The sequence below is a fragment of the Lissotriton helveticus genome, chromosome 7, assembly GCF_964261635.1.
Source record: "Lissotriton helveticus chromosome 7, aLisHel1.1, whole genome shotgun sequence".
Lineage (NCBI taxonomy): Eukaryota > Metazoa > Chordata > Amphibia > Caudata > Salamandridae > Lissotriton > Lissotriton helveticus.
The window spans coordinates 1,646,864,087-1,646,877,495 of record NC_136068.1 but is presented as its reverse complement, the minus strand read 5'-3'; positions in this window follow the sequence as shown (position 1 = coordinate 1,646,877,495).

Below are 13,409 nucleotides of genomic sequence, written 5' to 3'. Positions count from 1 at the left end.
TATGGGCGGTTGGCGGGTGGGGGGGTTCTTGTCACTTGAGGGGGGTGTGCGTGTCGTACTTGTGCGTGTGGGTGAGTTGTCCGGGCCGTTGGCGGGTGGGGGGATTCTTGGTCGCTTGAGGGGGGGTGTGCGTGTCGTACCTGTGCGTGCGGATGACTTGTACGGGCGGTTGGTGGGTGGGGGGGTTCTTGGCCGCTTGAGGGGGGTGTGCGTGTCGTACTTGTGCGTGCGGATGACTTGTACGGGCCGTTGGCGGGTGGGGGGGTTCTTGGCCGCTTGAGGGGGGGTGTGCGTGTCGTACTTGTGCGTGCGGATGACTTGTAAGGGCCATTGGCGTTGGGGGGGTTCACGTAGGCTTGATCGGGGTTCTGCGTGTCGTACTTGTGCGTGCGGATGACTTGTACGGGCCGTTGGCGGGTGGGGGGTTCTTGGTCGCTTGAGGGGGGGTGTTCGTGTCATACTTGTGCGAGCGGCTGACTTGTACGGGCCATTGGCGGGTGAGGGGGGTTCGCCTTGGCTTGATCGGGTGTGTGCGTGTTGTATTTGTGTGTGCGGGTGACTTGTACGGGCCGTTGGCGGGTGGGGGGTTCTTGGACGCTTGAGGGGGGGTGTGCGTGTCGTGCTTGTGCGTGCGGATGACTTATATGGGCCGTTGTTGGGTGGGGCGGGGTCACGTACGCTTCATCAAGGGGTACAGGGGTGGTATGTGTTGATGCCGCTTGCTTGCTGTGAGGGGAAAATCCCGTACAAATCATTCTTCATGCACAAATACTTTGGCCCGTACGAATCGCGGACAGGGGGGTATTCGTGTCGTACTTTTACGTGCGGGTGAGTTGTACGGGCCATTGGCGGGTGAGGGGTTTCTTGGTCGCTTGAGGGGGGGTGTGCGTGTCGTACTTGTGCATGCGGATGACTTGTACGGGCCGTTGGCGGATGGGGGGTTCTTGGTCGCTTAAGGGGGGTGTGCGTGTCGTACTTGTGCGTGCGGATGACTTATACGGGCCGTTGGCGGGTGGGGGGGGTTCTTGGTTGCTTGAAGGGGGGTGTGCGATCATACTTGTGCGTGCAGGTGAGTTGTACAGGCCGTTGGCGGGTGGGGGTTCTTGGTCGCTTGAGGGGGGGTGTGCGTGTCGTACTTGTGCGTGTGGATCACTTGTACAGGCCGTTGGCGGGGGTTCGCGTAGGCTTGATCGGGGTGTGTGCGTGTCGTATTTGTGTGTGCTGGTGACTTGTACGGGCCTTTGGTGGGTGGGGGGGTTCTTGGTTGCTTGAGGGGGGTGTGCGTGTCGTACTTGTGCGTGCGGGTGAGTTGTACGGGCCGTTGGCGGGTGGGGGATTCTTGGTCGCTTGAGGGGGGTTGTGCGCGTCGTACTTGTGCGTGCAAATTACTTGTACGGGCCGTTGGCGGGTGGGGGGCTCTTGGCCGCTTGAGGGGGGGGTGCGTGTCGTACTTGTGCGTGCGGATGACTTGTACGGGCCGTTGGCGGGTGGGGGGGTTCTTGGCCGCTTGAGGGGGGGTGTGCGTGTCGTAATTGTGCGTGCGGATGACTTGTACGGGCAATTGGCGTTGGGGGGTTCACGTAGGCTTGATCGGGGTGTGTGCGTGTCGTACTTGTGCGTGCGGATGACTTGTACGGGCCGTTGGTGGGTGGGGGGGTTCTTGGCCGCTTGAGGGGGGTGTGTGTGTCGTACTTGTGCGTGCGGCTGACTTGTACGGGCCGTTGGCGGGTGGGGGGGTTCGCGCAGGCTTGATTGGGGTGTGTGCATGTCGTATTTGTGCGTGCGGGTGACTTGTACGGGCCGTTGGCGGGTGGTGGGGTTCTTGGTCACTTGAGGGGGGTGTGCGTGTCGTACTTGTGTGTGCGGGTGAGTTGTACAGGCCGTTGGCGGGTGGGGGGGTTCTTGGTCGTTTGAGGGGGGGTGTACGTGTCGTACTTGTGCGTGCGGATGACTTGTACGGGCCGTTGGCGGGTGGGGGGGTTCTTGGTCGCTTGAGGGGGGTGTGCGTGCCATACTTGTGCGTGCGGCTGACTTGTACGGGCCGTTGGCGGGTGGGGGGGGTTCGCATAGGCTTGATCGGGGTATGTGCTTGTCATATTTGTGCGCGTGGGTGACTTGTACGGGCCGTTGGCGGGTGGGGGGGTTCTTGGTCGCTTGAGGGGGGTGTGCGTGTCGTACTTGTGCGTGCGGGTGAGTTGTACGGGCCGTTGGTGGGTAGGGGAGTTCGTGTAGGTTTGATCGGGGTGTGTGCGTGTCGTATTTGTGCGTGCAGGATACTTGTACGGGCCGTTGGCGGGTGGGGGGGTTCTTGGTCGCTTGAGGGGGGGTGTGCATGTCGTACTTGTGCGTGCGGGTGAATTGTACGGGCCGTTGGCGGGTGGGGGGGTTCTTGGTCGCTTGAGGGGGGGTGTGCGTGTCGTACTTGTGCGTGCGGATGACTTGAACGGGCCGTTGGCGGGTGGGCTGGTTCTTGGCCGCTTGAGGGGGGTCGTGCGTGTCATACTTGTGCGTGCGGCTGACTTGTACGGGCCGTTGGCGGGTGGGGGGGGTTCACGTAGGCTCGATCGGGGTATGTGCGCGTTGTATTTGTGCGTGCGGGTGACTTGTATGGGCGGTTGGCGGGTGGGGGGGTTCTTGTCACTTGAGGGGGGTGTGCGTGTCGTACTTGTGCGTGTGGGTGAGTTGTCCGGGCCGTTGGCGGGTGGGGGGATTCTTGGTCGCTTGAGGGGGGGTGTGCGTGTCGTACCTGTGCGTGCGGATGACTTGTACGGGCGGTTGGTGGGTGGGGGGGTTCTTGGCCGCTTGAGGGGGGTGTGCGTGTCGTACTTGTGCATGCGGATGACTTGTACGGGCCGTTGGCGGGTGGGGGGGTTCTTGGCCGCTTGAGGGGGGGTGTGCGTGTCGTACTTGTGCGTGCGGATGACTTGTAAGGGCCATTGGCGGGTGGGGGGTTCTTGGTCGCTTGAGGGGGGGTGTTCGTGTCATACTTGTGCGAGCGGCTGACTTGTACGGGCCATTGGCGGGTGAGGGGGGTTCGCCTTGGCTTGATCGGGTGTGTGCGTGTTGTATTTGTGTGTGCGGGTGACTTGTACGGGCCGTTGGCGGGTGGGGGGTTCTTGGACGCTTGAGGGGGGGTGTGCGTGTCGTGCTTGTGCGTGCGGATGACTTATATGGGCCGTTGTTGGGTGGGGCGGGGTCACGTACGCTTCATCAAGGGGTACAGGGGTGGTATGTGTTGATGCCGCTTGCTGTGAGGGGAAAATCCCGTACAAATCATTCTTCATGCACAAATACTTTGGCCCGTACGAATCGCGGACAGGCTTTCCGAACCGGATCTTACTAGTGTGGATGTACGGCATGTTTACAATTCGTATGGTTGGATTTCCGATGCTAATTCGAACGGGTCATCGACTGTGGCTCATACGGTTCGCTGATATTCGTATGGCAATTGGCAGAGATGGATCGTACTACGCAGGTCGGACGGTAGTTTCCCATTCGTACGGATTCGGCTACGAATACGAATCGTATGGCGGATTATTTAACCGGATCGGAATCGGCCCCCTAGTATCTGTGTGCACAGCTGCAAGGATTTTTTCAATGGTAGCGAAATATGCTTGGGTTAAGGAATACATGTGAGAGTAGGTCACATGGGTATAATTATAGTGACTGTTGGTCTTACTGCCTGCTTGCATAGGGCACAAGATGTCAGTGTGTCCATTGTTCAGCTGAATACGTGGGCGAAATTAGGTTGTACAAGGGCTTCAATTGCTCAGACTAGTGAGGCAAGTAAGTATGTCCAAAGTTAAGAAATGCCAGAAGGGATTGCAGCTTTTTCAGTGTATCAGGAGGCTGCAAGGTAGCACTCTTCTGAAGGCAGTTCAGTGCTAGACCCTTGCCCTCGTTGGAGAACTCATATTCTAAGAAAGTTACAGTCAGGGGAGCAATCTTTGATTCTAAATCGTCATCAGTAAGATAGCTATCATCAATGTATGCAAAACCTCAAGATCTGGTTTGTAAGATCTCTATGATGCACATTGAATACAAACCAGAACTGTCCTTATAGCCCATAGGCAAACACTAAAATGAGAACAGCAGTCTCTTAAAATGTAAGGTAGTTAGATACTCACTTTCAGGCACCAAAGCAAATTCCCTCTCTTTAAGAGAAATTTAAAAACGTATCTCTTTCCTAAAGCAGCGTGATTTCTGTGACCGTGTGCTAGTTTGTCCTTCAAAGCGCCAGGATACCCTCTGGGTGACAGTGGTTTGCGCTATACAAGATTGGAATACATACATACATACAAATTCTGACTGAAACACCCACTGGAGATCTCCAGAATTGTTTTGTATTTTTTTCGCAACACGTTGGTCATTAAACCTTCACTAAGTGCATTTTGCTAGTGTTGATTTGTGTATGCAAATTTAGATTCCTATGGTCTCAAACTATCCTACAGAAGCCATTTGGTTTGGAGATGGGAAAAATGGGCATGTTATTTGGTGATAGATAAGGTGCTATGATGCCCTTGTATTGCAATTGATCTAATATTGGTTTTATAATATGTTTTGCTTCTGGCTATACAGGATATTGTGCTTGTGCTTGAGGTTCGCTCTGTAAGGGAATGACATGTGGACTTCGTCCCAACTTGCTAGATTCCTGTATAAAGCCGTAATTTGTCGTTGAGCACATTTAATGGTACAAATGTCCTTGATATCCTTAGGTTCAATAGGAGATAAAGCTACCCTTATAACTTCCTCCGCTGGGATACTTCCTGAATAAAGACTGGAGGTTAATCCTCTTTAGCTAGAATGAAGTCCTAATCAATGGACAATTGTGACCAGATGATTGCTTTAATGGTAGGTGTTATATCCCCTATCATTTGTAGGGTTAAATTATAAATCCTATCAGGAGAATGTAAATGTTTTTTTGGGGTCTCAATTTTAGTAGGATGAATTAAGTATGAATTAGTGCCATGACTAATATTTGCATGATTTAGATATTTATTTATTTGGATACCACTGGACTTGGTATGTGAAATGAACTGATTTAAAATATTTTGTCTGAGCTATAAGTATTGAATGAACTGATTTTGTATTTATAAGCTGATTGTGTCGCGAATTCAAAATTCTATGATTTGAATGCAAACTTTATGGTATTTTTCCAAATAAAGTTGATTGACTGACTTACCTGCTGAAATACATCAGGGAGAATGCCAAATGAAGATGTGGCCCGCAAGCTAGTCTGAGTGCATGCAAATATGCTTCCCCAGGTGTTACACTCCTCTATGGGTGGCACTATACCAAGAGAAAGACACTAAGGGCCTTTTTACGAGTTTGGCGGTCCTCCTGTCTGCCCGCCACACCGACAGGAGGATGCCAGACCCGTAGTGCACCCGCCAGATTAAGTGTGTAATCCATGGCAAGCTGGTGGTGCTGCAGCGGTCTCACAGTGGTTGTCTGTTAGGCTCATAAGGGAGCCTTAACAGCAGACTGCTGTTGTGACAGTGCCTGCAGCACGTTCCTGCCGCACGTTCCTGCACGGTGTGGCATGCACCTTGTCGTGCATGCCATACCATGCAGGAACAAGGTGAAATTCCATGGGGGTACAACATGTGCCCCTTGCATGCACCCCAGGCCCAGGAGCAGCAGGATTCCATGTCTGGCACCCTTTCCATTGTGAGCTCACTGCCATGTGAATGTAAAATGTAAATGTAAAATGACATGAAAAGGGCGGGGGAAATGTCAGAATATGCTCGGAGGTGCCGCAGCAGCACGCACAGCTTATTCTGTCCATTTCCAGAGCTTCAGCGCAGCGGAATCCTTGATCTCTGCGGAGCCGGTGGTCTTGTGGTGGTCTGCCACCATGAGTACAGAGGTCCTGGGGACCACCGCACTCTTAATAAGTCCGTTATTCGGTATTCTATGTTTGTCTTGGGGGGTAGTGTACAGATTCACTGCTTCTAACTGATTTTTTACAATATCACACATACATTGCACTAAGGAGAATAGAAACATTTCACTGAAACCTGTTTCTCAGCACATCAAAAATAACTACGCAGGATATCATAAAAACAGCAAAATGGCACGCTGTGAACAACAAAATGAAAATAACAATTTCTAACATGATAATAATGTCTAAAACCTAATACCCTAAAACCTACCTCTATGGTCTACACTAAGGGCCCTAATTTGAGTCTGGTGGTCCAAGGACCGCCAGACTTGTGGTGGCGCAGCGGTAGCGGATCAAGTCACTGCCGCACCAGTGGTCCGACTGCCCTATTACAACTTGGGCAGTCGCACCACTCTAGGACCGCTGGCTCCATCAAGGGAACTCCATTCCCTGGTATAGGAGTGGTGGTCAGAGGCCACAATATGCTAGGCAGGACTGCATATTATGCATATTATGAGTTCCTCTCTGCCAGGTTTCTCATGGCGGTTTCACTGCCATGAAAACCCAGGGCAGACAGGAAACAAATGGTGCCTCAACCCCATGTACATGCACACAGGGGGGCATAACATGTGCCCATCTGTGTGCATCCATATAGGTTCCTGCATGGCATGGACATTCCAGTCCATGCTGTGCAGGAACACCTTGTAGTGTGGTGCCATTGCGGTGCCTTTTTAATGGCACCACCACCTTCAAAAAGAGGCACCGCCATTGGACCACCACGCCGCACCCTGCCAGACTACTATTAGTCTGGCTGGCATCGGGATCTTTGGCAGAGCAGTGTGGCGGCAATATAGACCGCCATGCCACTGCTCCACCAAAAAGTAGTAATAGGCCCCTAGGAAAGCATGGAGAGAAGAGAGACTTGCAGTCTTTAGTTTCTTTGCGAATAGTGATGCAATGCATACCTTGTTGACAAAAGGAGCTGTTGTTACCAGCGTAGGGGTGAAGGCAGTGTTCCCTGTGAAGGGCAAACATGGGCTGCGGTACAAGCCTTCCTCCGAGACTTTACTTTATCAGGTGAGATAAAGAATATTTGACGTGCGCTGGCAATAGATGGCACTGTCTCTGGCAGAATCCTGTGCGATAATATGGGCAAAGGACTTTTCCCAACAAGTGGTTAAGTGGTAGCCCTTATACACTATACCTTATCAGAGATTGGAATTTCTCACATATGTTTATAAATGTCTGACATAGATTATGTGCATCAAGGTGCGTGTCCCAGATATTTCCTCATGAACATATAAAGTGACAGGACGCCAATTCAGACAATACTATTTTGGCTATATGACTGTATTTGTTCTTATTTGACCTTGACATGGTGATAAGTAGACACTTTTTCCAGACTGATGTTGCATCAGGTTTTATATATATGTCATAAGCCAACTGACTGACACTTTCTCAGTTCTTAAAAAGATATGGAAAGATGACAACTGCAACAGTGGCAGGCATGGCAATGACAGAAATGAAAAATGATTCTGCAAAAAAGTGGGAATATGACTACTCCTGTCACCTTAGATGGTGTCAGAGCCTAGCATTTAAACAAGAAGCCAGATTTTATACTACAAATAAAAACAAAGTAGAGAACGTGTCTAATACAAATAAAGAAACTTGAAAAACTTGAAGTGTTATCTACAAGACAAACAAATGAAAGCAGATAGGAGAAAATTATTTAAAAAAATGTTTTATTTGGCAAGAACAGAATCAACATCTTGTCAAGATACTGCATAAATATACTATAGATGATCTGTAAATTCATCCACAGACATGGAATGGATCGAAGAAGAACAGTTAAAAATATACAACCTAAAGCTTTTCATAATCTTGTGATTACACATATAAAGAATACTGTTAGGTCTTCTTAAAAAGAAGTAAGAAGTCAATTGAAGTGGAACTAAAACTGGGAAGCGTCCTTTTGGTGCACTACCGCCGGTAATGGCGTTTACCGAAGGGGAAACACCAATCATCTAGTTCACTGAAACCCACGGCATCTTGATAAGGAACATATCCACTGATGAAGAGCAATGTTCATGCCCGAAATGCATTGGGGATATTTGTAACCTGCGTTTGATGTCCATCGATTGAGTTGTAAGATTTTTGTTGACATATGGGTAACGCAGATTATTACATGGAAAAAAAACTATCTTTGAAGATGAATAAAGAATTTCAAATGAAATTTCAATCTGATTTGGGATCAAATTGATTAAAATGTTCCATCTAAGACCCCGGCAGTGCACCAAAGGGACGCTTCCCTGTGGGAAAGCTCAACTGTTGTTATATTGACACCTCCTAGGATCAGAGGACAATGCCTTGCTGCACGCCAGCCAACCTTTAATATATTTGCTACCACAATATGAACAAACAAAGGATTATTACGGAGTGCGTAATTCATACCTATTTAACCTTTCCCAGTTATTGTTTAATTAACATTATTGTTACAGCAATTTTTAAAGTCAAAATAGGTCATTAAAATACCTTCTAATTAAATAATCAATACGTATTTTTTTTTAATATTTTGACAATAAATTATATTTATGTATATTTTTAACTATTCTAAGTTATTTGATCTAATTTAACACTATTTTTAATGGGATTTTATTTTATTTTATTACCTCCAATATGTTCTATGGCAGGTGTTATATTCTGTATATATAGTGCAAGTTTATTATTTACATGTATTTAGATATATCACTTTAAGGCATGAGACTTGTTATGTAGCATTCTGTACTGGTTAGGCAGTTGTATCCTGCTGCCATCCAGTCAGGACTTATGCTGTGCTGTTTCCTCAATTAAACTTCTTAAAAGCTTCTGGATTGAATTCTTACAAATTTTGGCGATGAGGACCTATTACTCCTGCCTTTTTCAGCACAGGAGCGGAGTATAAATTGAACCCATGGAAATTTTGCAACTATTTTTCACTTTTATGGATATTCCTTAAAGATGCTTCATTATTCAAGGTACTGTTACTTTATATTGTTTCTCTGGTGATTACTATCTTTCAGACTGGCCTTTTTATTAAATTTTTACGAGTTATTTGACTTCATATTTCAATTTGCCAGCGTGTGGACACATCATTGGATTTTTCCACATCCATTTTAACTGGTTTGAATTTACCCTTTAAAATACTTTCAAAATTGTACCTGCTGTGCCAAAAATTGTTTTCCAGGCGCGTTATTTCCAGCGCCACGAAGCCTGCATCCTTTAAATTTCCCTGTGTTGTTGACGCATGAGGAATTGAAGCCTTCGTTCACCCGCGCTGCTGCCTGGAAACAAGACGACGTGCTTCTACCGGTGACGGTGATCGCGTTACTGCCTGGTAACAAGACGCTGATCTTTTGGCATTTGACGTAACACGCGCTTGTTACAACCAAGACGTTTTGCATCATGTGGTTACCTAGCAACTGGATAAACAACACGGAAGCAGCCGCGGTGACGTCCTGCATTGTGTGGTTACCTGGCAACTGAATAAACTACACGGAAGCAGCCGCGCTGATCATTCCTTCGTGTAGTTGCTTGGCAAATGACACGGATGCAGTCTCTACCATCACGCTTTACATTTCAGCAAATTTAGTAACACGGAAGCGCTTTTAAACACAGTTGAAGCACACTTTAGTGTTTATTGGAGTTTACTAATGTCTGTGCTTTGAATTGCTGAAGTTTTCACACGGTAACATTCTATTTTAAACGAAGTATTATTAATCCATTTACTTTGTTATTTCTAAGCTATTATTCAGTACCTAGATAAAATCATACCATTATATTTATATTTATTTTTCTACTGAATTTTAAGTTTTTTTTTTTTAACAAAAAAAAATGCAATTTGATCCCCCAGCCAAATTTTTACAAAACAAAGGTGATCCTCCTATGCCATGGTCCAGATGGAAGGAGGAATTCTTTAACTACATGAAGGCTATTGATGAGGAACGCATGGGTGCTGAAAGAAGGAAAAGTATTTTGCTTCACTGCCTAGGCTCAGATGGTCAAGAAATTTTCTGAACTTTGTCACAGTCTGCTTCACGCATGGGGGAAGGTGATGCTTTGAATGTGTATGTTGAAGCACTGTCTAGACTTGAGAAGAGATTTAAGCCAACTGCCAGCATTGCTTTAAATAGATTTAAATTCTACACCAGAGTACAAAAAAATGATGAATCTTTTGATGACTTTCTCACGGCTTTAAGATCTCTTAGCCTAAATTGTAACTTTGGGACAATGTGTGATGAAATGCTGCGGGATCAAATCATCGTCCATGTTAAAAATAAAAAGATCCAGGAGAAACTCTGGTGCATGGGAGATCCCAATTTAGAAGAAACTATTGCGGTAGCTAACTCCACTGAAATGTCTGAGAAATGGATGGATGTCGTAAAGCAAAACTCTAATACCAACAAATCCATTTCTGAAGAAGAGGTTTGCGTTATTAAACCAAAATCTGATAACAAAGGTTCTTATTTGGCGCAAGGAAAGAATAAAGGGAATGTTAATAATTTTCTTTATAGAAGACAAGATAATTATAATAATTCTTTTTCTTGTTTTAGGTGTGGTAGTAAGTTAATATTGCTTCTTTTCAGGGATGTCCGGCTATTAACAAGGAGTGTAAGATTTGTGGAAGGATTGGACATTTTAGCAACGTTTGTAGAGACAGACGTTTGAACCAGACACACACTTCTTCCAACAAATTAGACCCCACAAAAGTGTCTTATATTAGTGAAAGTACAGAAGTTAATTAAACTTAAGAACTCTACAAGGGTTTTGTTGTTTCTATTATACAAAGGGGTTGTGTTGTTATAGGTAGCATGAAGTCTCCTATTTGTTCTTTTTATGTGTATAGTAAGGAAATAAATCTTATGGTTGATTCAGGGTCGCCATGGACGATCATTACTAAAGAACACGTTAGTGAGAGACTTGTAGATGTATGTGATATTAAATGTTTACTACCGTCTGATATCATTGCCGAAAGTTTCAATGGATCTATCATTGATATTGAAGGTTTCTTAAAGGTACCGCTTACTTTCAGAAACAGAACTGCTATGATTAAGTTATATATTGCGGTCAAGGGTGTTAATGTTTTAGGTTGGCATGATCAATATAAGTTAGGTATCATTCTCAACGCACGTTCAAAAGATCCAGTATCGTTATGTAGTGAAAAAGACATGGTAAGCACTACTAGTCATGAAGTTGTTAGAAAAGAAGATATAAGGGAAGACATGAAATATTGGAGTCACAAATATAGCAAAGTATTTTGTGATGATTTGGGAAGGTTAAAACATTTTGCACACAAAATTGTGTCGAAAAATGATGCAGTTCCTGTAAAACAGAAATTGAGAGGTGTTCCTCTTAATGTGAGAGATGAGTTGAAGGAGATGGTAAATGATCTCCTTAAAGAGGATGTAATAGAACCTATTGAGTCCTCAGAATGGGTTTCTCCCATTGTTCTAGTGCGAAAACCGGATCAGAAATTGCATGTATGCTTTGATTTAAGAGCATTAAATTCAAATATCATAATAGACTGTCATCCTCTTCCCAACATCAACGAGCTAGTTTCTTTATTTGATGGTGCGCAGATCTTTACCACACTTGATCTCAGATCGGCGTATCATCAAATAGAGTTAACTGAGGAATCCAAGAAGTACACTGCATTTATCACACAGATGGGGTTATTTCAATATAAGAGAATGCCTTTTGGGTTAGCCTCAGCGGCCTCTGTTTTTCAGAGAGTAATGTTTCAAATATTTAGAGACTTGGATTCCTTTGTCAAGTGTTTCCAAGATGACATATTAGTATTTTCTAAAAATGAATTTGAACATGTGTCACATTTGGATCAGGTTTGCAAAAGACTGGAGGATAGTGGCCTCACCTTAAAAGCACATAAATGGAAACAGTTTTGTAAATCAGTTGGATATTTAGGACATACATTATCAGGTGAAGGTTTAGTTCCTAAGAAATATAATGTAGAGGCTATTCTTAAAGCACCAGCTCCAGTAAATAGAGAACAACTACTTTCTTTTTCAGGCATGTGCGAATACTACAGTAAGTTTGTAGAAAATTTTGCAACCAAAATGGAACCGTTAAGAAAATTGTTGAGACAGAAGGTAACTTTTGAGTGGAAAGATGAACAAGACAAGGCCTTTCAGGATATTAAGAATGATATTGTTAGTGCTCCTACATTGAAACCATTTAGGATGGGCCATAAGTGCATTATAACTACTGACGCTAGCTTGTATGGGCTGGGTTGTTTTCTGTCTCAACGGGATGGAAATACTGAGTGGAATGTTGCTTTTTAATCTAGAACTCTGAATGAAACTGAACGGAGGTATGCGGTCATAGAGAAAGAGTTGCTTGCATGTGTGTGGGCGGTGGAACATTTTAGAATTTATGTTTGGGGCAGCAATTTTTTACTTAGGGCAGACCATAAACCTCTTTTACACATATTATCAGTAGGTGGAGGATGGAATTCTACGGCAAGGATTGCACGTTTGGCATCCAAATTGCAAGAATATCATTTTACTGTGGAGTATATTCCTGGGAAGAAAAATGTCACTGCGGATTTTCTTTCACGTCTTCCTTGTAATGTTTGTTCAGACAAGGTGAATGTAGTTAATGATATGCATTTTGTATTGGGTGTGACGGATGTAATTCCATCTCATTATCAAGAAATTACTGAAAGTAAGTGGAAAGAGTCACAAGATACAGATGAAGTGTTTGTAATTCTCAAGAAATATGTGATGGAGGGTTGGCCAAACAAAAATTGTATTAGGTCAGATTTGTTACCATTTTTCCATACTGCTGATGAATTATTTTTAGAAGGAGATTTTCTATTTAAATACGGAAAATGTATTCCACCACATGGTCTGCGAGAATTGATTTTAAAGTTGGCACACAGAACACATCCCGGCATTTCTGCAATGAAACGTTTAATTAGATTGCATTTTTGGTGGCCAGGCATGGACAGATTCATAGATCGCACTGTCAGAGATTGTTGTGAATGTTGTGATAAGGACAAAATGTTAAGAGTTCATGTTCCACCGCTTGAACCTGTTCAATGGCCTCAAGCTCCTTGGAGTAAAATTGCTTTTGACATCTCTGGTCCCTTTTGTATTCTACCAGAAACCTCACGTTTTGCACTGGTCATGATTGACTATTACTCGAAGTGGCCTGAGGTAAAATTTGTTGCCAAGGCTACTACGAGTGCGGTCATTAGTTTTTTTAGAGAAGTTTTTGCACGGGAGGGTTGTCCTTCTACTTTGGTCTCGGATAATGGTGTGCAATTAGTCTCTGCAGAGATGGAAAGTTTTCTTAAGGGTTGTCAGATTAAACATATGCGCACTTCTTTGTATGAACCCCATGAGAATGGACAGGTTGAGCGCTTTAACCGGGTGTTGAAAGGGTTTGTAGCGGATGCAGTTAAGGAAAAGGGTGATTGGTTGAATATTGTTAGGAAAAAATTATGGACTTATCGCATCACTCCACATAC